We start from the raw sequence: 26,989 nt of genomic DNA on the forward strand, positions 1-26,989 counted from the left end.
TACTGCTCTAACCAAGTATGCCGACCTATTCCACAAATCCCAAAACCTCAACATGAAATATCTCCAGAATAAAAACTCGATTAAACCTAGAACCCCATCTTCCAGCGTAGACCCCTACTACCAGGTCTCCTTCTCCAATATCAGGGGTCTACGTTCCAACCTTCCAGAGGTTGAAACCCAATTACAGGAGACGAAACCGGACATATTATTTCTATGTGAAACTGGAATAGGGCCGACCACTTCCCTAGATGAGTTCATAATTAATGGATACTCCAATTTAACAGCTAAATCTGACTCCCAAGATCGCCATGGGCATGGAATATGTGCCTACATTAAGGATGGCTTCCCATGTGGCAGGGATATCTCTAAAGAAGATCCTAATTTACCCTATATGTGCTTCAGGGTTGCACTTGCTAACACCACTGCATTTATATTTGCCCTCTATAGGCCCCACAACAGCGGAGGTACTATCTTTAAGAGCATATCTGAGAAAATAGACCACATACTGTCTTCACATCCCTCGGCTAACATCCACATCTGTGGTGACTTCAACGTCCATAACGTGGAATGGCTGACCCATTCAAATAAGACAGATGATGAGGGGAGGTTTTGTCATGTTTTTGCCATTGCTTATGACCTCACTCAGATTGTTCGCGAACCCACCCGTGTGCCCGATACACCCAACCAATATGCAAGCCTCTTAGACCTTTTTCTTTCAACTTCCCCTGAGCTATGTTCATGTACCGTTCATTCTCCTTTAGGATCCTCCGACCACTCCGTCGTATCAGTTAAGATAAAAACAAAATGTAAGAAGCCATCAGACGTACCCCTCCACCGTACTGTATACCGATACTCTATGGCTGACTGGGATAGCTTCCGTACATTCATATCTGATTTACCTCTGCACTCCATGTTTAAAAAGGAAGTGTCCTCTATAGTATCAGATCTGACCGAATGGTTAATTGTAGGCATAGACCAATTCATACCATCCAAAAAATTCCAACAAAAACCTAACAGCCAGCCATGGTTCTCCCCAGAATGTGCTGCTGCTATCGCGCACAGAAATCACTTTTTCCATAACTACCAACGTAATAGATGCACTGAGACTAAAGCTGCTTTCAGGACTGCCAGCAACCACTGTAAAAGAGTAATAAAAAATGCAAGAGAGCTATATGCCCAGTCTGTTAAATCTAAGGTAGCTGATCAGCGGCTTGGTTCCCACCAGTTTTGGCAAATAACAAATAGGATCCTGAACAGAAGTGTGCGTTCTATCCCAACCATTATCAATGGACCAGAGGTTATCTCGTCAGCGTCAGACAAGGCCAAACTATTTGCAAAGAACTTTGCAGCTAATTCTACCCTATGCGACGAAGGCCATCAACTCCCCATAGTTCCTCCTATAACACAGAACAAGCTAGGTAATATACAAATATCCGTGCATGAGGTCGCCAAGCTAATAAAAAACCTAGATTCCAGTTAAGCAACTGGCCCTGATGGCATCCCAATTATAGTGTTAAAAAAGCTTCAACCAGAACTTGCTCCCATACTTACGAAACTATTTAAGCGCTGCCTTAAGGAGAAGTGATTTCCGACCCCCTGGAAGACCTCATCAGTTTGCCCTGTATTTAAGAATTCAGGTGATAAGTCATCTCCCTCTCAATACAGACCAATAAGTCTTCTCTGTGTTATGAGTAAGTTACTGGAATCAATATTAAATAGAGAAATAGTCAACCACCTCAGCAGAAACAACCTTCTTAGTGACACACAATATGGTTTCCGCTCTGCAAGATCTACTGCAGATGTGCTGACGGTTATATCCCACAGGATTAGTGAATCTCTTGACAAAGGCTTCCTTTCTAGGGCAATTGCTCTTGACATATCAAAGGCCTTTGACAAAGTATGGCATAAGGGTCTACTTCACAAGATTTCCAGCTACGGTATAACTGGAAATGTTTTCTCAATCATTAAATCATTTCTCTCCGATAGGCTCATAAGAGTAGTGGTAGATGGACAAAAATCGGAGGCCTGCAATATAAATGCTGGAGTCCCTCAGGGGTCAATCCTCGGCCCAACTCTCTTCCTGATCTACATCAATGACCTCCCTTAACACATACTTAAATCATTCGTTGACATCTATGCTGATGACACGACCATCTACGGCAACACATCAAAGGCTGTAAATGACGAAGTTCTCTCGGATTCTCTCTCCTCTGATCTCGAGCACGTGGTTCAGTGGGGGAAGATGTAGCTAATTACCTTTAATGCATCTAAAACCAAACTCCTATCCTTACATCATCAACGCTCTGATCCCCAGCTGGCATCAATTGTGATGGATGGCTCTCGTCTGGGTGAGGCCCCGTGTTTTGACAAGCTTCTGGGTTTGACCTTTACTCCTGATCTGAAATGGAACACGTACACCAAGTCTGTTGCCAAGGTCGCAGGAAAGATGGTGGGATCCTTCTACCGCTCCAGAAGATATCTCACTACTGATGCAATTCTCTATCTATATAAAAGCCAAGTACGGCCAAGGATGGAATACTGTTGCCATATCTGGGCAGGAGCTGCCAAAAACAGCCTATCATGCCTTGACAGAGTACAAAATAGACTTCGTAGTTTAGTGGGGGATGCCCTTTTCTCTACCCTGCAACCCCTCTCCCACAGAAGAGACGTTGCGAGCCTATCCTTGTTTTATCGTTATTTTCATGGCAGGTGCTCGTCTGAACTCCAATCCCTGGTCCCCCCTCGCTAAACTTTCACGAAAATCACCCGTCTAGCTGAATCCACTGTGAAAAATTTCCCCCACTCTATATCTGTGCCTAAATCAAAACGCGGATTTCATGAGCAAAGCTTCTTTCTTAGAACTGCACGCCTGTGGAACTCTGTTCCGTCTGCCTGCTTCCCTCCGGACTACAACTTGGATGTCTTTAAGTCTAATGTTAACAAATTCCTTATGAACCGCCCCCCTAATTAAACACTTCATAAAATCTCCTCACTAACGTGATGTACTTGCAATAACCCTTATCCCTGAGTGGCTTCCGGGCCTTGATAAGTGGTGATCACTGTGTAAAAAAATATATATATATATATATATATATATATATATATATATATATATATATATTCCTATTTTCTGCCATAGTTTCGCTAATACTGCTTTAAATAATCTTATTTTCTGACTGAAGTAACTGAATAGTATTGTTAGCATTTTCTTAAAGTTTCATTGATTTTATATTCACCCGTTTCTTAAATATTAAAAAAATGTAAACTTGTTAATAGCTTGATACGCAGTGTAGTTATAAGACAACAATTAAATTAGTATTTCTAAAGTTTATTCTCTTAATTTATGAGGTATTGATATTCATCTTTCAGTTTAATACATATCTCAACAATTATGTAACAGCAATTTTTTTCGTTTTTCGTTCCTTATAGACTCAGAAACGGCTGAACAAATTTTCTTTATTATTTACAGAATTTAGTGTCTAAGACCTGGAGTGATCTTAGCGTAGTTTTGTCCCAGAATACCCCTGATTTATTTTAATTCATCTATCAACGGTAAATTAATTTTTCCATGTCGTTGCTTAGCTAAAATGATGAGAATTGTATTGTGGGGTAGTTGATAGTGTGTTCTTTGGAAATTTTTTTCGCATGACGTAGCCTGTGGGTTCAAATTTTACACGTTAATTTCTAAATTTTGTTTCCATTTTTTGCACAGAATTTTAACAGACTTAAAAATGCACGTGTTATTTTTAAATTTTCTAATTTGTCTTTATTACTTATTTAATTATTTTATTTCATGACGTTGTGTGCAGGTTTAAACCCCAAATATACATTTCTTAATGCATTTAATTTTGCTAGCTGGAAAGAAGTTTATATAAAATAATTTTATAAAACAAACAGTAGGATCTCTAGAGTGCAATGTAGAATAATATATATTTTGGATTAAAGTTACTGTATAATGCGAAGCTTCCCCTCGGGCGAATTCACCTATTTCGCTGATAATAATAATATAGGCGTGTGAAATATAAATTCATGATCATTCAGACACGGTCAACAACGGGTGCCCATATTCACTTGACTGTAGATTTTTGTGTTTAGCCTGGATCCACAAAAATATTATTTTAACAAATTTCGAACACCCTGACTTATACAGTATGTTAATTTTCCTGCTACGACTCTCAATGTATACATGTATCGGCTCAATATATTATTCGACAGTATTTAATTACGCAACTTCCAATGAGAATAGAACGATAGAATATAAATTACTACAACCGCATTTATTGTCTGGTTTTTACATTAATGAAATATTGCTGAGATAGCAACTAAGGAAAAAAAAACGAGATGAAACATAAAAAAATATATAAATGAAACCACATTTCAAATATATTTACAACCAATGTCGATATTTTACGTTTTGTATCTAACTTGTATTTAACTTAATAATTGGTAAGATAATACGCATACATACCCCCGTATATCCTTTATTAAATGATACACAATTTCCAACCAAACAGTCGAATCGCCTATGGGAAATTGCATTAACATGATTACTTATAGTCTTATATCGACCTTAATGAAAATATATATTACACAAGTTTTATATTTATTCATAAAAAAAACAAAAATCTTTATAAATATTCTTCAGTCGAAAATTAAAATGCCCATTTTCTGGAGTTTTATTTACTACTAGCTGAAGTACCCGGCGTTGCCAGGTTGTATATGATATATTTGAATATTTTGTTCCCATACATTATAATAAATATAATTAAACAAAACAAAAAATCATAATGACTTCTTTTTCCACATAGTCCATATGGCGGAAGCAGTAGTGCCTATTATTTTATAGAGGTCTCGCCAGCAGGACTAATCATATTTTTATAATGTAACTTTTATCTTCTAGACCTTCTTTAAAAATATGATGTAAGAATAACAATTATTTTGTATTTTAGTGTGTATCTGAAAACAGCTAAACCTTGGTATTTACTATTTAATGTACTATATATATATATATATATATATATATATATATAAAGATAACATTAGTAATCTTGGCTGTTAATGAAATGATTAAAATTCAGTTTCCACCAGTGCATATCTGAAATGAACCTCTAGCCTTAATTTTGAAGAACCTTAACATAAAGAACATTTTTGTGTAACCTCTAACAGGTGTGTAAATGTAGAGGTTTTCAGAACTTCCAATGCGTGGGAAAGCAACATAAAACTTACCATAAGAATGGCAAGGTGTCTGGAGATTAAGTCCAACAACTTTTAGGTTTTGTCACTAAGCTTTACTTATAGGCATGGCAAAACTATTTTTTGTTGGGAATTGTAAACGCTTGAACTGAAATGGCATGTTAGAAGGAATCCGTGGAATCCAAGGAATTAAGTTTCACCCGTAAATTGTCCAGTTATTATAATGGCTTCCAAAAGATGTTTTTGCTCACCGTGTGCCATTGCATAATTTAGGTGAATCAATATTTTTTTAATAATATAAATGGGACTCCTTCCTTTAATGTCAGGTAATGTTGTGGCATTCCAGGTGGCTGTAGTAAATGTAGAATTCTACAGGAAATTCGACTGCCTGGTCTTCATAAATAACGAAATCAATGGATTGATAAGAATGCTCTAACGCAGGCAACTCTTGCAAAAAATTACAATGGATCAGTTATATAACCCTGAAAACAATGTAAACATTTTTTAAAAAATAATTTTAAACGATGAATACTTTTTAATGATAATCAATATTAATATAAACTAGCGAGGGTACCCGGCGTTGCTGGGTTGTTTGGAGGTGGATGTGTTAGGGGAGTAAAGTAAATAATAAGCGAAGTAATAACCCTCTTTAAATATTAATAAAACGATGTTAAATTTCTTTAAAAACTAAAAAATAGTAAAAATGCATGCATTCGGAAGAAATTAGCAGTTTCTGTTTGGTATCAATTGTTGTCCACCTTTTTCTATTTTTTTTTAAAAGGGCATCACCACATTATCAAAGTCAAGACACCACTTAAGGATAAGGTTTAAAGAGTGTACAGTAGAAATAGGACAATATAGTAATCATTAGTAATGAAAATTCGGTAAATTTGATAAGTTTTACTGAACGCCCCATCAAGAACTTATTTACGTTAGACTTAAACACAACCATATTGTAGTCAACCGGAAAGCAGGAAAACGGAAGACAATTCCACAGGCGTGCAGTTCTAAGAAATAAGTTTTGTTCATGGAATCTACGTTTAGGTTTAGGTACAGATAAAGAGTGGAGGGAATTATTGATAGTGCTTTCAGTTAGGCGAGTGTTTCTTGTGAAAGTTTGGCGATGGGGGGAACATAGACTGAAGCTCAGTCGACCACTTTCTATGAAAATAACGATACATCACAGACAAACTCGCAACATCTCTTCTGTGAGAAAGAGGTAGCAGGGAAGAGAAAAGGACATCTCCTACGAGGATACGAAGTCTGTTTTGAACTCTATCAAGACAGGAAAAGTCCTTCCTAGCAGCTCCTGCCCAGATGTGGCAACAGTATTCCATCCTTGGACGTACCTGGCTTTTATATAGATAGAGAATTGCATCACCAGTGAGATATCTACCGGGTCGATAGAAAGATCCCACAATTTTTTCAGCGGCCTTGGCAACAGATTTGATGTACGTGTTCCATTTAAGATCAGGAGTAATGGTCAAGCCCAGAAGCTTGACAAAACTTGAGGACTCCTGGAGACGAGAGCCATTCATTTCAATTGGTGCCAGATGTGGATCAGAATGTGGATGATGTAATGAGAGAAGCTTGGTTTTAGATGCATTAAAAGTAACCACCCACTCCTTTCCCCATTGCACTACGTGCTCACGATCAGAGGAGAGAGAATCGGAAAGAGCTTGGTCGTTTACTGTCTTAGATGTGCTACCATAAATGGTAGTGTCGTCAGCAATCGATAAATTAATAAAATATATAGGTGTGTTTCGTAAATGCCATGTAATGTCTGAAAAAGAAAATGCATGCAATAGCGAACGTAAGAATTTTTAGTACTCTTGCACAATCTGACCTGGACTCTAGGAAATTTCCGTCAAACATTGATCGGGCGAGACCGACAATCAGCGGTTTCAGCCGAGCGTTGTTCAAATGTTGAAACACTGAATTGATTTTGTATTTTTATTTTTACCTAAGATTTTATTATTTTTTCCGTGATTATAAAGGTCGGGACCTGATTATTGATGGATATATTTATTTGTAATTCATTGACTTGGTGTATAACAAAGAAAGAGACAATAAAAGTTTAATTTTTAAATCCTATCTGACATGTAACGTTCAGTGTTTTTACAGTGTACGCATGGTGCACTGTAAAAACACCGAATATGTCTTCGGCAAGTGAATAATATAAAAAAGCTATGTTTCTGTGTATTAACAAATTCAAAACTGCAAATTAAATGTACGTAGTATTTCATTTTTTCCTTAATAAAAAATGACATAACCAAAATATGTAGCGTTCTCGTCTGATGCTGCTTGAAGTGTGCGCATGCGCAAACATTTCGGATAGTATTAAATGTATTTTATCTGTAAATTTGCCGATATCTTTACGCGTTATGTATGTATGTACACAAAGATAATATTCGCCATAAACCATCCTTGGTGCATGAATATTATTTCCTGAATATTTCAATGTTATGTGACTAGTACTTTAGGAGTTTACCTTTTAGATATTTACACACATACATATGTCTACTGTTTTATTTATATAGATAATGAGTAGTAAATAACATACTTAAAAAATATAAGTGGAGCATTATATATATATATATATATATATATATATATATATATATATATATATATATATATATATATACGAGTAATAAGTAAAACCTCTGGCCAACTTCCAGTTGTCTGATCTAGCTGAAAATTTGACTGTGCAATGGTTTATATCTCGTCGGGTTGTGTTGCAAACATCAGCTCTGGACTAATTGTGGTTTCTGTTTGAACTGAGTCAGGTGTGAAACGGAGCCTATTGTATATCGAGCAGTGTGCCGGTTGTTCATAGGAGACATTTGATGAAATGAAATTAACTTGCGGGGAGTCTGTGAAAACAGCTTTCTGACCTGGTCGCTCCCCTTCTGCCATTGAGGAGGCATCTCTCCGTCAAGTTTAGGCTGCAAATTTAACCTCTTCCCAGCAATTAAGTTGTTTTTTTTTAAGGAAAGCGTTTCCTAGATGATGCAGCCGTGATTTCTGAATTCACGTCGTGATGGAGGACAAACATGGAGGGTTCTACAAATGGTTTCCAGAGCTGCATTAAACGTTTCGTTTCTCTACTCGTATGGGAAGTGGGTCAGGGGCATTACTTATTGCAGGCCCCTCGCATATATATGTGGGCACACATCTATATATTGATATATATATATATATATATATGTATATATATATATCAATGTATATTATCTATAATATAAATCTGAACGCCTGTATGTGTGTGAGGGTCACGAATAGGCCCCTATATGATTGACTATTTAAAAAAAATGATTACATATAATGATAGAAGATGGATCGAGGATAAGGAATGGATATGTTTGACTTGGCAGGAGTTGTTCATAAAAATTGTGGGGGGTGCGTTCGAGCTTGCCCCCAAAGTATGGAAAAAAAAACGTTTACAAGGATTTTTTATATAGATATACAAAAGAATATTTGATGAGCATGGTTCAACTTAAATAGAGATGGTATAATAAAATTGTGGGGTATGCGTTCGCGCTTGTACTCCATGGAAATATGGCACAAACTTTTACAAAGAATTTTCATATCATTTTTGCGTTAGTATACATTGATAATTATGTTTCAGTTTGAAAAAATATGGTCTAATAAAATTATTGGGTGTCGTTCGCGCCTGACCTCGATATAATGTAAATATGTCAGAAATTTTACAAGGTTTTTAAAAGGGGCGAGGGTCCACAATAACACCTTTACTTAAATCTTTAATCACGTTAACTTTTATTTATTTTTTTAGTTGAATCATATTGTGTCGAATAAATTCACCTCATAAATTCACGTCCTTATTAAAGTGAAAGCCAGAAAAAAAAGTCGAAACTTTAGACAATTCTCGAAACAAATTTCTCATAACTTTGTTTTTTCCTTCTCCAGTTGCACGTGACACTTTTTATAAAATAGATAAATAGAAAAATAATAAGAAAAATTTACTTGTTATCGTGTCAAAAGAAGGAAACATCCTGGTCACGTAATTACGTGTCTTTTTAAAATCATTTACATACCTTTTTTATTTTTATTTATTTATCTATTTTAGCTTTATTGCTGTATTGTAATAGAACAACCCTGAATCCGACGACGCAATACTACACCGTTCAATACTGTAAAACTGATACGAATATTTTCTGTTGAAAAGGGCGCCATTTTCTTCTTATTCATATTGATATCGATGCTTTGCTTAAAAAAAACTAAAGTAATTACGTTTTTACTTTTTTAATATCCCATTTTGCTGTTTCGGATTATTTTACAACTTAAATGAATTGTTATATAAACTAAACATGCCATAATTAAATTTTCCTCAAGCACAAAATAACGGAAACCATTAAAATGTTTTATAAATATTCCTTACCTTGACGGAACTCTCTTAAATTATTAACACAGACTGGTCAGGTATCCCTCCTTCAAATTGAAAACGGGGCTCTCCATTTCAAAGTCGCTGCCATTTTGATTTTTTTTAACTGGTTCGTAAAAAAAATTACAAACTACTTAAAAATGCAAACCAATGAACTTTTCTAACATAAAAGTAAATTTTATTGACTATGGTATCCTTTTTTTGTATATTTATATTAGTATACATATAACATTTTCTCTTTGTAAGGAAACACCCTTTTGTTGGTACCTCTATGCAAGGAATGGGAACAAACTTGATATAATAAAATATATTTTCGCGAAAATTATCTTTACTTCAATCATATTTTGCTTAGGGTAAAAGTTTTGAATATCAAAACATTTCTCTTTACAACCCCCTCCTTTAAATAATCTATCATACTTTCACCAATCACCGTCCATTTTCTATTGACTGTTTTTGAACCCAGTCAACGACGGGTACTTCTCCTAGTATGTATGTAAATATATATATATATATATATATATATATATATGGTTGTGTTTTTAATAGGAACATTAAACACTTAATTGCTTGATGATATAACACTTATATAGACTGATAGATTTAATATTTATTGTCTATTGGACAAGCTGATTATTATTTTTTGAAAAGGTAATTCAATCAACCCTTTCAGAGTGTGTAAGAAAATATTTCAAACTTAATGTGTGATCTCAGTGAAAGTGATTTATTAGATATTCTTGGAGTCGAATGTTAATTTAAGACAGCTAATACTTTTCTGTTCTGCTATCATTAGCATGACACATTTCGTGAGGATACTTTTAAAAAATAATTTCCATATAGATGTTTACTCTACCAATAACACATGTTATTGGTGAGAAAAATTAAAGCAACAATAATTTTTTTTCTGATAGATCTCATTTATTTTTCAAGATACGAAAACACGCCCTGAACACATTTTATAATTGAAAAAAAATCGAATAAAACGTATTAAATAGATTGTTCTCCATAATCGACGAATTATACTTGAAGTTTTTCGCATTAATTTCTACTGCTGAGCAATTTATGAAACTGACATTAAGTTTTAAATATTGCAATGGCATATAATAGGTGATCTGTTTTCTAATGCCGAGAGATTAATCAATATCATTGGCCTTTTTTATTTATATATTTCTTCAACGTAATGCCGTATTTTTTATGTGGTTTTGTTATAATTTCTAATTTTATGGCAATATCCGGCTTTTATTACTTTTTTGCCGATTGCTATTTAACTGTTTTTTTAGCGTGTAAATCGAGCGTCAATGTTCAATATACATCTTCGGACTTTTTCCGGTCATGCTATTTACGGGAGCTGCGCTTTTTGCTATATCAAGAATAGAAGATGTTAGCTAAGCCATCGGTAAACTTCTATTTTGTTCCTCTAGTGAAGATAATTATCTCAGTAAATACGACTGACTCAAACAGGTTCATAAATTGTACATTTAAAAATAATTATGCATGATTAGCTGTTTCCTTAAATAATTACTCGAAATAAACTCCGAGTGTAAATGATAAGACGTAGTCTTTCTATTGATCGTTACTGTGCTTATATTTTGTATGCATTATACAGAGCACTGATTTTGTGTATCTGATAGATAGATAAAAAAGATTGCAGAATCTCATTCTGATTGCTTTGATTTATGTATTTGTTTTATATTTAATTTTCGATCTGGAAACTACTGGTTATTTCCGGAATAGCTTTTCAAATCGTAGTTTTTTTATGTTTGTACTCAAGTACAAACTGATTGATGAAACAAAACAGAACAAACTTTAATGTATCCCTTTCTATTCCTCCATTTACTTTATTTAGAACGTTGACGTCAATTTTCTATTTAAGATTCGTTGGCTTACATTGTTTAAAATAGAAGATTGAAATAAAGTATATAATGTATTGTCGGGTCTTATTGTAAATGAATAAGTGGGGAATAAATGATTTTTTGCGTGTTAGTATAAAAGTAAATTCAATACCACACAATGTTGACGAAAATTACGTATAATAAATTATCAATAACCGATTAATTTTAGATGTGTTATACTCAAATAGCAAAACTGTGGGAAATGTATATTGACAACATATTAAATTCAACATAAGATCTAGTCCAAGAATGTGTAATTTATTATATGTTGAACTTTAGAAGTGGGAATATGTGTTATGATATTACACAATGAATAAAATGATTTAAATGAAACTTGCTAAGGAAAAGATAATTGATTCGTCTTTAGTAGCTTACTAGCGGGTTACCCGGCTTTGCCCTGGTTGGAGTTGTGTGTTTTATGGGTGTAAAATAACAGTAGGAAGTCCGAGAGGAGAGAGTTGTTAAAAAGGTGGTAGTAGTGGGGGAATTAAAGCAACAATAAGAAGACTGGATCGAGAGAGGAGAACAACATGGTAGTAGCGGCGGATACTCGGCGTTGCCCGGGTGTGTGTAGGTGTCTAGTAAGAAACCTCGTGTGGGGGGGCATCAAAACAACAGATGGCGTCTGCAGAGAGAGATGTTAAAAAATGGTCTTAGCGACGGGAAGCAATCACAGCAGAAGTAGACTACCAGGGTGAGGAGAGGTGTAAAAACAGTGGTAGTAAGCGGAAAGGCTCGAAACCGTGACGCGAAATAAGCGAAAAAGAATCTGATGTCTTACCAATTCTCAATGACGCGACCAGAAGGTTGGACCGTTTGAGTAAACCAAAAGTCAATCTAACCGATACGATGATTTGCAAAAGTGGTTCGCAAAAAATCGACACCATTCTTGTACAATACTGGCAAGCTTAGAGTGAGCGAATTAATGTGTTTGGCCAATATGTTGTTATTTGACGTCTGATACGTCGGGTTCTAAGATGATATCAATTTTCTCAGGATCTGCCACCTCTGTCCAAAATTTTTTCCGAGACATACACATATACAGACATACATGCACACATATTGAATACATTTAAACAGACATGTGAGATTAGCATAATAGGGGTTTAGTCGGAGTTTGAAAGCTAACCCATACTTCGCTGCTCCGAGGGTTGATTAAAAGACACAAGCTGCGCCCCATAATATTTGGCATCGGTAGTGCAACACACAAAGTTGCAAAGGCCATATCCAACTCCTTTACTCCACTACTGGGCACTATCAGCACTTCCCACATAAACAACTCCGAAGATTAACTGAAGAATATAAAACATTAATCCACATAATAAAACTGTACACAGCTTAGATAAAATAAAAAAATCATCATATATTAATGTCACTATTAAAGAAAGTCTTAAATTTACTCCATAAACCTCTAAAAATCAAACATTAACTTGCCTTTCCCTCCGACACGTTTATAAAAATATTAGACTTATAAACGACATGATTGCTTTTACATTCAATAACACTTTCTGCAAGCAAACTTTCTGATGTCAATGGAAATTCCTCTTAATGGAGTAGTAGCCTGCTTTTTCTCAGAATTCCTAAAATCTGGTCTTTTCAAATTAAAATTACCTCGAAATGCAGAACACTTGAGATACATGGACGAAATTTTAATTTTTCCTCCTGAAAACACGCACATAGACAACATTAAAGACAACTTAGACTCTCATCTATGAAACAGAAAACACTCACACATTAACTTTTCTAGACATATTTAGTATACTAAAGTATCTTTCAAAGTTCACCGAAAAATTACACACAAAAATAACTACATACATTTCCACTCACACGATAATAACCACATAAAACCAGGCATGATAATTGTTTTCTTCTTAAGTGCATTAAGATTTTCAAGTCCAGAATATCTTGAAGAAAAATTCAAATACCTCACAAACACTTTAGAACACCGTGTAATATCCCACATATTTGATATTAAATGCTAAGTGAAAAGCCACAGAAATATTTCCGGCATAAATAAACTAAACTCATATACACTAGACTTTTCTTTCATAAACATACATCTGCCTGTATCTACGCACACCAATATTACTATAATTTAAACACACACTAAAAAACAAGGGAGTCCAATCATACAACCCACATAACAAACTATAATACAAGTATTAAAAACAGTAAAGCATCTCCAAAACAAACCAGTTTCCAATGCAAACAAGTTGGATCAACAAACACATTCATATCCTTTTTATACAAATACTCCTGCTACAGAACTTCTGATAAATATATTATTTTCACTTTGACTTTCCATGTCTCACTGACTTTAGCAAATAGGGTGCATACCTTTATAACTATTTGCTAATATTTTCACTCCTCTGATGAGATGGTAGACATCGAAACCCTATAGGTTAAGGAGATAAACTTTCTAAAACATTCTTTGTCTTGCTTAGAATAATAAAAATTCTTTGATATGAAACTCAACCACTTCATTTCATTTCAATGAGAGTTTTTTGAAATTCATTGAATTACAATTTAATTTATTTGCTCTATCTTGAATATCGAGCAATTCTCGTTTAGATGGGATAACTTATAGAATATTACTGCCAGTAATATTTTGTAAACCTACAATCTCACGTTTACATAACCACTGATTGTAAAATAAAAACTACTCCGAAGCATATTTATATTTTTTTATATATATATATATATATATATATATATATATATATATATATATATATATATATATATATATATATGGGTGTAGATGTGGGTGTGTATATTTGCTTACATATTTTTGCAACTTCAGTAATCGAAATAGTGATATGTGTTTGTATTGGCAAGACATAGTTGTGAAATTTCATAGTAACTCTGAATCCATATGGCAAGCATGCATCATATGCTTGGCTATGATAAGTAACCATTCTGTTTTTGCTAAATCTAGACATCTGGACTCATAACGTTCTGAATATAAACACCTAATGTTTTCGGTTGTAATAAGGTTGTGCATGCGTTATACTAATATATTGTCAGAAGTTTTCAATACATAAACAAGACATTATGCATTATGACAATTTTATATAAGATATTTGTGATTGTAATCACGACCATCCGTAGATATGTTCCTTGCTATCTCGCTCTTATATCACAACGGTATTCACTGTAATTCACTAACTTATGGTATCATTAGTATTTTATCAGTCCACAAATGCCAAACATTTTACAAATCCCGTATGTATACTTTCAATTTTTACCCCAAACAAGGCGTAGTGCGACTTTGAGGTCGGGAACTACTATCAGGGCCATAAGTTAAAGCACTCTTACGTATAGATGTCTATTCCTATTACACATGAACATCTGCATGTCAGTAAATTTTGGAAATAAGAAATTTAGAATAGAGTTCCAAGTAAAGTAGCTGTCGGGAGGAAACTATTCAGTAGAATATATTTTTAGATATAAGAATTTCTAGTGCATAGAGGTGGGGTATTGCCGCTTTTGTTTTTTTGTTTTTGTCGGCTGTATTTACGCCGAGGATATATAAGGATATATACTTAGTCGGAGCATTCGCCATTAAAATACTTGTATAACAAGCTGAGAAATTCAACATTATATCGATTGGTCAGAGGCTGAAGTCTAGATGACAGTTCAGGATCTATAAGTTTTCGAAATGTTTATATCCTGTCCAGTGGTGAGAAACCAGTAAATAATACCCCATACATGGGCGAATAGTGGCCTTGTAGAAGTACGTGATACTTTCAGGCGCAAGTACATTTCTAGTTCGGTAGAGAGAGCCAACCTTCTTCACTGCGGCTCTGGCAATGCTCTCAATAATCTGTTCCAATTCATTTTCACTGTGGAAGTTTTAGTCGATGAGGTTCAGAGAAATGCTTCCTACTAATGCATTTGTGTGTGTGTTTTATTACATGTGTGCATGTGCGCATGCACGCAATTGTATATTATGCATACACTTAAAACAAAAAAAAAACAGAGTACCATAGGATTAAACAATCCAATCGTAAAGTGTTGTTTATCATCGTCTGGTCGAAAAGACATGTATGCCTCATTTTCTGTTGTTTAAATTATAAGTAAATTATATTCGTTTTTCATGCTTTTATTTTCAATAACTGTTTTCCGGGAAAACAATGCATAAACAAATAGCACAATTTAAATAGAAAGTTTATTTGTTGAAAACATCACGTTATGTATATTATCTGTGCACTCATATCTTCTGTTATGAATTTGTATTCGTAAAGACGCAGTCTGTATTGTTAGGTAAAGATTACTAAAAGATAGTAGAGATAATCAGTGCCTAACCTGACTTGCTAAACGTCTATAATATTAGTATATGAGAAGTTTGAACCCAAATTATCTTTTTCAACACTGTGATTGGAATGATATCAGCGCCAGTTGCTTTACTGGAATCAATGTTTTTGATTAGCTTGCCGACCTCAAGCACATATATTTTATGTTGAATATTTTTTTGTGTATTATATGAGGATATACAGGGGCCTTAACGCACTGGGGTAGAAATAGCTGCAAAGTTCTGGACAAATTGTCTGGCCTTGTCTGATGCTGGCGAGATGTCATCAGGTCCATTAATGATGGTTGGATAGAACGCACGCTTCTGTTCAGGTTACTGTTTCCTATTTTCCAAAACTGGTTGATATCAAGCCGCTGCTCAGCTACTTTGGATTAAACGAACTGAGCATACATCTCTCTGGCATTTTAATTACTCTTTTACAGTGGTTACTGGCAATCCTGGAAGCAGCTTTAGTCTCAGTTTATCTATTACGTTGGTAGCTATGGAATTTTTTTTTCTGTGAGCGATGGCAGCAGCACATTCTGCGGAGAACCATGGCTGGCTTTAAGGTTTTTGTTAGAATTTTTTGGATGGTATGAATCAGTCACTGTCTACAGTTAACCATTCGGTCAGGTCTAACACTATAGGAGGCACCTCCTTTTTAAATATGAAATGCAGGGGTAGATGCGATATGAATGTATGGAAGCTATCCCAGTCGGCTAAAAGCTATCAATATACAATACGGTGGAGAGGTTCGTCTGAAACTTATTACATTTCATTTTTTTCTTAACTGCTACAACAAAGTGGTCAGAGTATCCCAGAGGAGATAGAACGGAACATAAACATAGCTCAGGGGAAGTTGTGGGAAAACAGGTCTAGAAGGCTTGCATACTGACCGGTAGTATCCGGTACACGGGTGGGTCCGTGAACAATCTGAGTGAGGTCATAGGCAATGGAAAAATCATCACAGAATCTTCCCTCATCATCTGTCCTATTTGAATTGGTCAACCATTCCACATTATGGACATTTAAGTCACCTCAAATGTGAATGTTAGCCGAAGAATGCTCAGACACGATGTGGCCAATTTTATCAGATATACTCTTAAATATTGTAACCCCGCTTTTTTGGAGGCAATAGAAGGCAAATATAAATGCGGTGGTGTAAGCAAGTGCAAACCGGAAGCACATATAAGGTAAATATCCCTACCACACGGAAAGCCATCTTTAATGTAGCACATATTCCATGCCAATGGCGATCTTCGGGATCATATTTAGATGTTAAGGTAGAGTATTCTGTAATTATGAACTCTTCTAGGAAAGTGGTCGGCCCTATGCTAGTGTCGCTTAGAAAGAATATGTCCGCTTTCGTCTCTTATAATTTGATTTCAGCCGTTGGAAGGTTTGCACGTTGACCCCTGATGTTTGAGAAGGAGTCAATGTAGTAGGGGTCTGCATTGGAGCATGGGGTTCTAGGTTTATTCGTGTTTTTCTGGATATATTTCATGTTAATGTTTTGGGATTTGTGGAACAGGTCCACAGACTTGGTTAGAGCAGGACAGAGAGGGAAAAAAGAGATAAATGAATCTGATTTTTTTTATAGCAAATGATAAGGGAAAGCCGTAACGATTACACACTAGTGTGCTATCGAGAGGCTCCACCAGAATATACTGCAGAATCCATTCATGAAATGGCAATACACCAGCCCCAGTACTTTGCACTTGTTGATAGGACAGCCTCCTTAGTTGTTAGTTCAAGGTTCGTGATCCTGATTATCATGCGGATACATTCAGCACCCTTACTAGTTACATGACCACAATGATTGACATAGAAACAGAAAATTTCGGCCATCTCAGGCTACTGTTCACGAAGTACTACCGCCCTGGAATCAGTTTTTTCTTCACCCTTTGACAGAAAAATCACTCATTGGAAATGAGGATTGAGAGGCAAAAAAGGAGAAGCGAGAGTTACTGGAGCTGACGATAACACATGCACAGTGCATTATTTACTTTTCAATTAAAAAAGACGAGAAGGACTAATTAATATCTACTTCCTATAAGTATGTTGCTCCATTCCTCATTTAGGACGATATTTGAAAATAGTATCCCCTCCATATTAATGCGTGGATAGTTTTGGCAATATCTACCTCGCGTAAGAATGTTCCAGCTTCAAGCTTTACGTTATAATTAAAACACGATGATGGAACTTTTATCGATTTGGGAAATTTGTATTAATTTAGATTTGAAGAACTGATTTAAAAACTGGTTTGGAGTTAAACCGTTTGGGTTACGCATTAAGTTTAAACTAGATATAATAATGCTTATTGCAGATGGCACACCGCGTTAATAGCGCAGTTTTAATTTAGAAAATTCTCGTTTTCATGGGTGTCATTTTTTTTGTTTGTTTTGAATATAAGAAAACCGTATTGGTTCATAATAGCATATTTGACAAAAAAAAATAACTAGAAGTACAGTTAAAATATTCCGAGTTTAAATCAAAACTGAAAAAAGAAAAAAATGGTTTGCAATACACAAATGTTAGCGATACAAATACATTTCAAAGTTATAGAAAGGAAAATTGCTTAACTTAACTTTTGATTCAGAGAGGTTGCCTCAACGTTCCTGGGTTAATATCGTAAAATAAGGAAAGACTAGCCGGCCTAACTTATTTCACGTCGATTACTTTAAGATATGTTGGATGTTGGGGGTGGCGAGGTTGTAATTTTGGTCTGGCTCTGTATTGTGTATTACTCTTAATTCAACAATGCTTTTAGTTTGGGCTCTATCTACCTCGAATTGGAATGTTCCAGCTTCTGGCTTTACCTGATAATTAAAATACGATAATGGAACTTTTATCGGTTCGTAGAGTTAGGTTATTTTGTATTAATTATCTATATACTGCCGAGTAAGTTATTCATTACTTGGAAAGGTGTTAGATTGTCAAACGTCTAGTTAATATAGAGTTGGTTGCCTGCACTGGGTGACGCGTTTACGATATGTAAGTAACAAGCGTCTGTTCTTAAATTTCGTCTGATTGAGAACGCAGTCTTGTTTTAAATATTTAGCCAGATTTTCAGGAACGTTGATTCGCTGGCTCTCCTTTATTAATGTTTCTGTACAATCAGGTGATGTGAATTTTAGAAATACATCAGATATTGACTGGCGCGTACACTAGCATATAGTGAAGATGATCTGTCTCTCAATGTTGCATACAGCCTGAAGTTTGGATCAGAAACTATTAACAAGTCATATGAGATTTATAGAACATAGTTGATGATTGGTTTCTGATAAGAACATACTCCCACGTGATTATTTGTAATTAGTAAAACTTACTCAACGATAAAAGTAGGAAAATAATCGACAGGAACAAGCACAAACCAAATAAAATGATTAATTAATAGAAATCAATCAATAATAAAATAATATTTAATGGAAGAAACGCTTATTATTGCCCCTTTCTAATGACTATAAAAGTATTATTTTTTATTGTATTTGCTTTTTTTGCATAATGTAAATAGAGAAGAATCGTTAAAGATTCTTACTCTCTTGCGAAATTACAAGCTGCATTATTAATACATTTAATAAACGTCGTAAATAACTTATTTGAATTTAAAGATTAATTAATATTTATCCATGTACAAAAAATATACTCTGTCTACCTTTTACGCTATTTCGATTGCATAATAAACTTTTAATTACTGTAGGTTTTATTTACAACTTAAAGCATAAGAAATCAGATATCCACTACATTATATTTCAACAGAGTTTTGCCGCAATTTCTACGTATCTATTGTATTCTCCATAACTATTGCATTCTATATAATGATGTCAGCGAATTTGGGTCTATATAAATTTTGGAACAACGTCGAGTAAATATTAGAGTAAGGGTATTGCATCTAAACATGATCATATTATCCGACAAGTATATGTGATATACCGTGAACAGATCGATTAGCTAAAAGGTTCAGTTTTTGTTAGAAGCTGGTCACTTTCCATGAAAATATATAGACATATACTGGTAAGGATCTTGCAAAAACACTACAGTATAAAACAGAAAATGTGTTGATCCGACGTTAAATCGTCTTATTTTATTAAAATAATATGTAAAGGCATTTAAGAAAATGCGCATTCTAGCAACGTATCAGTTTCGTAGGATACAAAATACTTATCGCCAGATTTTTGTTCAACACTTCTATTGTAAGACAAAGGTCACATATCCTATAATTTTCTTGTTAGCTACCACGGAACAAAGTTACAATGCAAATAGCGCAAATTCCCCAAACAGATTTAAGCTATGATAATCGAATTGAAAATGTGTGAATTGCAATACAGTCCTCTTCGGCTTCTATTAGTAATACTCTTGTGTATTTTGATACGTGACTAGACTTCATCATTAACTGTGAATGCGAACAGGAAAGAATAAACGGTGTGTCTTCCTGTCTTTTATTTCATTTCATGGTTCGCATACGAACGTCCACGGAGTTAACATATCCGTATAAAAATGTATTTGATCATTAGGGAAGTAAAGCTTTCTGCCAAGCAAACCTTGTGGTTTTGACAGAAGCCGTGTTTGTAAGACGGCTCACAGATGAGAGAGACTATAGAAACAAATTGATAATATCAATTTGCTTTACGATTTCAGCCTAACGCATATGGGTTGTATATGCTCCTTTTCTCATGCATATATATATATATATATATATATATTTAATTGTACAGAAAGTCAGTAATACATTGGTATCGTCGGTTTCAAGCCCAACATAAAGGGAACTAGTTAATGGTAAAAGGCAAATTATGCTAGGCTCTCAACAGCCATGTTGTTTCTGTCCGAGGACAAAAAATCAGGCCCGCATTTATTTGTTCATAATGATGTAAACATTTTTTTTTTACTAAAGCTTATTCCTATTTGTGTATATTTTATTTTATTCTAATATGAATTTTCTAATTTTTTAATTAAATACCAGCCAACCCAACATCGGCTAACAAAAGACAGGTGTTACAGGAGGCGGAACATCATTTGGTTCTCACCCCCATTTTCTCTCAGCACAAAAACACGCGTGATATACCTATTCCTGAAACTGTTAGACACAAATTTCCTCCCACAACATAAGCTGCACAAACTATTCAACAGAAACACGATTAAGGTCAGCTATTCCACCACTTCATCAATCAAAAAGATCATCGCAAAGGAATGCAATAAAAATGAAATTGCAGACTGCTCTGGCAGATCCAAGGAAGATTTCCCATTAAAGAGAAAATAGAGGGTTAAATCCCTTATGTATGAAGAGACACTCACACATCAGGATAACGATACACCAGAAATATATGACGAAAGGGACGTTTAAATAGAAATCTTACATGCACAACTGTTCCTTCAGGGCAAAAACAAGGATAAATACAGCACTAGCCGCCCGAGCATTGAAGCTAAAAGACAACGGAACAAATTTCAGCATTAAATCGAGGATAATAGAGTGACCAGCATACTCACCAGCCTCAAAACTGTGCGGAATTTGTGATGCGTAGATATACCATATTATAAAGATTATTAATGACCCTCAAAAGATATGTTTGAACGTACGCAGTGACACACAGAAAGCCTGTTTATATAGGAGACAAGCGCTCCTAATAAACTGCGAGGACCTAACAACGAACGAAGAATCCACCTAAAGGAATTCTTTCAAGAGTATTCTAGATGCAGTCAACTTAGCGCATAAATTAGTGTAGTGAAAATGGGCATTTGGGCAATTGTAAGTATAATTATTAAGTATAAAAATTAAATATAAAAATGAAGAAAAGTATGACTACCTTAAAGAATACAATACACATATATAAAAGACTTACAAATCAAATAGCCCGCATAGCTCCCTCAACTATTTAAAATAAAATAAAATAAAAAAAGATTAACTCATAAATAAGATAGACTAATTAGCTCCCTTGGACCAACTGAGCCATGGATTATCTCCCATTAACTGAAACAAGGAAGTACAATTAATAAGATAAATTAATTACCTGCCTTGCACCAGTTAAAATTAATAGAAGGCAGACCGCGAATCATGCAAAAACAGGACAGTACATATTTACTAAAATGCATTAAATAAAAAATTAAAAAATTAGAAAATCCATATTAGAATAAAATAAAATATACAGAGATAGAAAAAGCTATAGTTAAATAAAAATAAACATTATTATAAAAAATAAATGCGGGCCTGAATTTTTTTTTTTTCCTCAGACAGAAACAACATTGCTGACGAGAGCCTAACATCATTTACGTTTTACCATTAACTGGCCCCCTTTGTGTTGGGCTTGAAACCGACGGTACCAATGTGCTTCTGAACGTCTGTAAAATTAAATAAATAAATACATATTAAGCACTTACATCGAAAAACTATATATATATATGTATATATATATATATATATATATATATATATATATATATATATATATATTCAATTTTCACCCTTAGAAAGGCATAGTGCCACTTTGAAGTGAGTGGCTACTATCGGGGGCATAAGTTGCAGGGGATTATAAAGGGAGATAAGTAGCAAGATATCTGTTCGCATTACACTTGCATTTCTGCATGTCAATAGAGGGAGTTCCAATAGAGTTGAGAAAGAAGTATCCCGGAAGGGAGTTCCAAAGTCTAGAAGTTCTGGTTAAGAAACTATTAGAGTAGAATTTTTTTTTACACCTAGGGATCTCTACTATGAATAAGGTGGGGGTTAGCTGCTTGTTGGGCTTATCGGGGGTATTCAAATCGATGGGGTACAAGTGCTTATATTTCGTAAGAGCATTTCCCATTAAAGCACTTGTAGAACAGGCAGAGGGATGCAACATTTCATCGAATGGACAGAGGCTGAAGCTTAGATAACATTTTCAGAACCTATCAGGTTGGTGACTCTCTTTTGAACCCTGTCAAGGAGTGAAAGACGATAAGCAGATGTACCATCCCAAATGTGATAACTGAAATGGTGGCCTTATAGAGATACAGGATACTTTCAGGCGTAACTAGCTTTCTAGCACGATCGAGAAAGACCACATTTATCGCAGCATCCTGGACAATGCTCTCAATGTATCTATCCCAGTTCATGTTCCCTGTAAATGTTAGGCCGAGAAGTTTAAAGATGTACTTTCGGATAGTGTCTTTGGCCATTGCTATTGGTGATAGTGAATGTTTATTGAAATTATTGAAGGAGACAAGCTTAGTCTTTGCAGCATTTAAAGTGGCCAGCCATTTTTCCCCAATTCTAATACAGACTGGAGCCCATCCTCTTGTGTTTCTGCCATTATTTTAGATATGGGTTCAATAATTTCACCCTCGTGGCTGTTATAGCTGCCATCAGCAAATATACCCCTGTAAGAAAATAATTCCATCATCATGAATATCAAGAATAATAAAGGTCCGAGTCTAGACCCGTGAGGCCCTTCCACATTTATATTATATTGTTTAGATGTACGGTCGTCAAGGATAACTAGGATTTTTCTCTTAATTAAGAATGATTTAATTGCATCATGTATACTTTCAGTGATACAATTTGCTCTAATTTTCTGTAGAAGACCATCGTGTCATACCCTATCAAAAGCCTTAAATATATCGGGGGCTACCGCTCTACCCACCCCAGTCGTGTCCCCTGAACGGTTTATATGTTCAGAGATTACAGTTAAGATATATGCTGTGGAAACGGCTTGCCTAAATCCATATTTGTGGTCGGTCAGAAGTTAGCAGTTGTAAGGTGATTGACTAGAACTTAATTAATAAAGGACTGAGATATTTTGGCGAAAAGCGACAAAAGGCTATTTGGGCGATAATATAATTGGTCAGTTCTTCGCAAGAATTCTTGAGAACTGGTAACACAGAAGCGGTTTTCCAGGATTCAGTAAAGCAAAATTCGTTAAGGCATTTGTTGTAAAGTTTGGAGAGAACCGAAGCAACGTCAGCGGAGCATATTTTAATAGCACAGCCGGGATAAGATCGGGTCCATAATTTTGGAGTTGTCTAGGTTTTTTATGATACCATGAAAGTGAGAAGGAGTGATATTACAACAATATAGTGTGGCGCCTGTCTGCAGGAAAAGTCAGTGGGAGTGATGTTCCAAGTTAAATGTGGAGTTTGAGGCAAACCGACTGGCGAGGAGGTTAGCCTTCTCGGTTGAACATTCAAACAACTTCATGATCGTTTGATAGTTAGGGAATTTTTACTGCCCATTATTTACTAGAGTGTGGTAGATTCCCCCAAATCACGAGTTTCTTATTTCTGTGTTTCGATGCTTTTTTTTGTGGTTTCGGTGTATTCTGACTTAGCTGTCACTATTTCTCTATTAAAATTACTTCTAGCTGATATATACTTCTGTCTGTTTTAACTGGAATTACGTCGGTTTAATCTGTGGTATGCATACTGCCTTTGAGCAATGGCAACTGCACATGTAAAAGTAAACCATTGGAGAGTGTGGGGATTGCTTTAGAATTTCCGTGTGGGAGCATGTGCTTCGATTGAAGTTTCGAACATTTCAGTGGCTTCATTTGCGCATTGTTAAGCTGGAAGAGAAATGTTTTCCCCATGGGGCATCTCTAATTAGATTCCTGATTGATCTCCAGTCAGCATTTTGTAATACCTCGTTGTTTTGAGGGAAGGTCTTTAGATTTGGGTCGAGAATAAAGAACAATATCGATCTTTATCACAGCGTTATCAGCAGTGGACTGTGGGCATTCGTTATACAATCATCGGGAACTGTGATCAGAAATAGATCTAGAAGTGATGTAAGTTTACCTTGCTGGTGTGTAAAACGTATCGGAAATGTAACCGTCTGTGATAGGAGGTGCGATATAGCGAAGACATGCGTTGTACTACCAGCTACTTCTGTGTAAGTAGCGGATCCAAGCCAGTAACTATGGTGGAGATTGAAGTCACCAAATACATGCACTTGTGCCCTATTATCCAGGCAAAGTGCTACAGTTCTGGATTGAGGTGGAGCCTTAGAGAAAATACACGTAGCTAACATTCTGGTGTATGTTTAGATTGAAGCACATAAAAGTCTGGTCGTGTGATTCGTGCTTTGTTTCTCTAGACAGGGGGCGTAACGAATATAGACTCCAGGCCCGTGCATATGTATGTCTGAGTCCTTACGGCAGAGTGTGAGATAACTAGGTATGTTAAAGTGCTTAGAGTGAATAGAGGAGTGTTGGTTAGTTTCATTTTATGCTAATATATCTGGGGGGTTTACTTCAGGAAATGCTTCAACATCATCTAAGAAAGTTATAAGCCCGTAGACATTCGTAAATGAAGGCTTTAAGGGAGGAGCCCTTTTTTTTTTTAGTTTGGTTCTGGTTTAAACGTAATTTTAGATTGAACTGTAATTTCATTTTATTTGATGTAAAGTTTTTAGTTAGGGTGAGAGGGATTGCTGGAAAAGTGATGGTGCAAAATCTCGGACATGCAGTAGAGTAAATAATCGGTTTCTCTTCAACTATAGGATTGTAGCTTCAGGAAACCCCACCGCGCATGAGTTCAGGTTCTCTTTCCATGCATACCATGGTACTACAAACATCCCGATATTATACAACTGTTGAATGAGCAGCCGCCCAAAGCGCTGCCAAAGAGTTAGACCTCTTGTACTATCAGTCAGAAACAGCACCCATGAACTGTCAATCCGATACTCTCAACGCATTAGACAACATTCATCCCAGTTCCACTGTACCGGCATATAGTATACTGAAGAACCGGCACAGTGTTCAGTTTAGGAGTATGGGATGTGGCGGGAGCGGGAAACGGCGTTCATTGCCCGTATAAGGAAACAAGACCCACCACTGGGTGATTCTGTCGGGTCCTTGTGATGGCACCTCTTCGCCTGGCTAATAGGTAAAGGCGGAGTATGAAAGTCGTCGATAGACAGTTTCTATCTCCTCTTTAAGCAGTTTGTTAACCCACCGGTAATTTGTTTGAGTCACCAGCTCTAGAAAGGTTCTCGTCCGCGATTGAAGAGGCTTCCTCACAAGATTTAGCTTCAGAGTTTTCCTTCTCCTAGAGGGATGACGTGCGCAGATCTACGGGTCACTATATATCTATGTTAAAAGACCTGTCTTGCTTTTAGATAATCATATTTGGTGACTACACTTCGCTCTATTAAAGACCCGAGCTTAAAATGAATGCACACCTTGTAGAAAATGTCTAAACTCTTAGAAATATACGCAATTACTGAACTAGGGTGAAAACAATAGTAAAAACAACTATTATGAAAGGGTTACATACAATAAAAACGAATTTAAATTTAACTGGTAATAAAAAATCTAATTTCAATAATCCTGCTACCTATGATTTTGATTCATCGAAATACCTCAAATCGAAGACTCCTACTTATTATATTAAATGAGCCTAAAAAACCTTTACAACTTAAGTTATTTGCGTTCCTATATATATATATATATATATATATATATATATATATATATATATATATATATGTATATATATATGTGTGTGTGTATGTACATTTAATATATATATATATAGACGTCACATCCACATTATGTTATACACTCTTCTCTATTATTCTGATGAGAAACGTTAGGCTTCGTAATACCTTGGTATAAAAGGTTCCCCCTATCTCCGACCTAAATGTTTCTATACCCTTATTGAATAAATGAACACATTTATATTTACCTATATATAGTTTTTGTGACTTCATTTTTACTCCTATTTTTCTCCTATATAAGCTCTAATGAACCTTGTTGAGATGTATATTATCCCTATAAGTCTCCTTTTATAGAATTGAACTCACTCTCTTCTTCTAACTCACTAAGCTATATATATATATATATATATATATATATATATATATATATATGTACATATATATGTATATATATACATATATATATATATATATATATATATATATATAATCTCCCGTCGATTTCAACGTATTGCGTTCTTACAATTCCGTCGATTTAGCGTAGTATATATATATATATATATATATATATATATATATATATATATATATATATATATATATATATGTACATGTATTCCTAGTTTTTTTTACCACAGGATCTATCAAATATATGAAGTTTAACGCATGGCATAAAAGAAAATTTAAAACATGAACTATAATTTCCAGAAAAAAAATAAAAGCTTTGGAACCATAGACACCACATGTAAATTCGACATCGTCAGGTATTAGCAAGTGTGTACTATAAATCTCGCCGATCCTCG

This window comes from Euprymna scolopes, chromosome 1 (genome assembly GCF_053919585.1).
Source record: "Euprymna scolopes isolate OS-2025 chromosome 1, ASM5391958v1, whole genome shotgun sequence".
NCBI lineage: Eukaryota > Metazoa > Mollusca > Cephalopoda > Sepiida > Sepiolidae > Euprymna > Euprymna scolopes.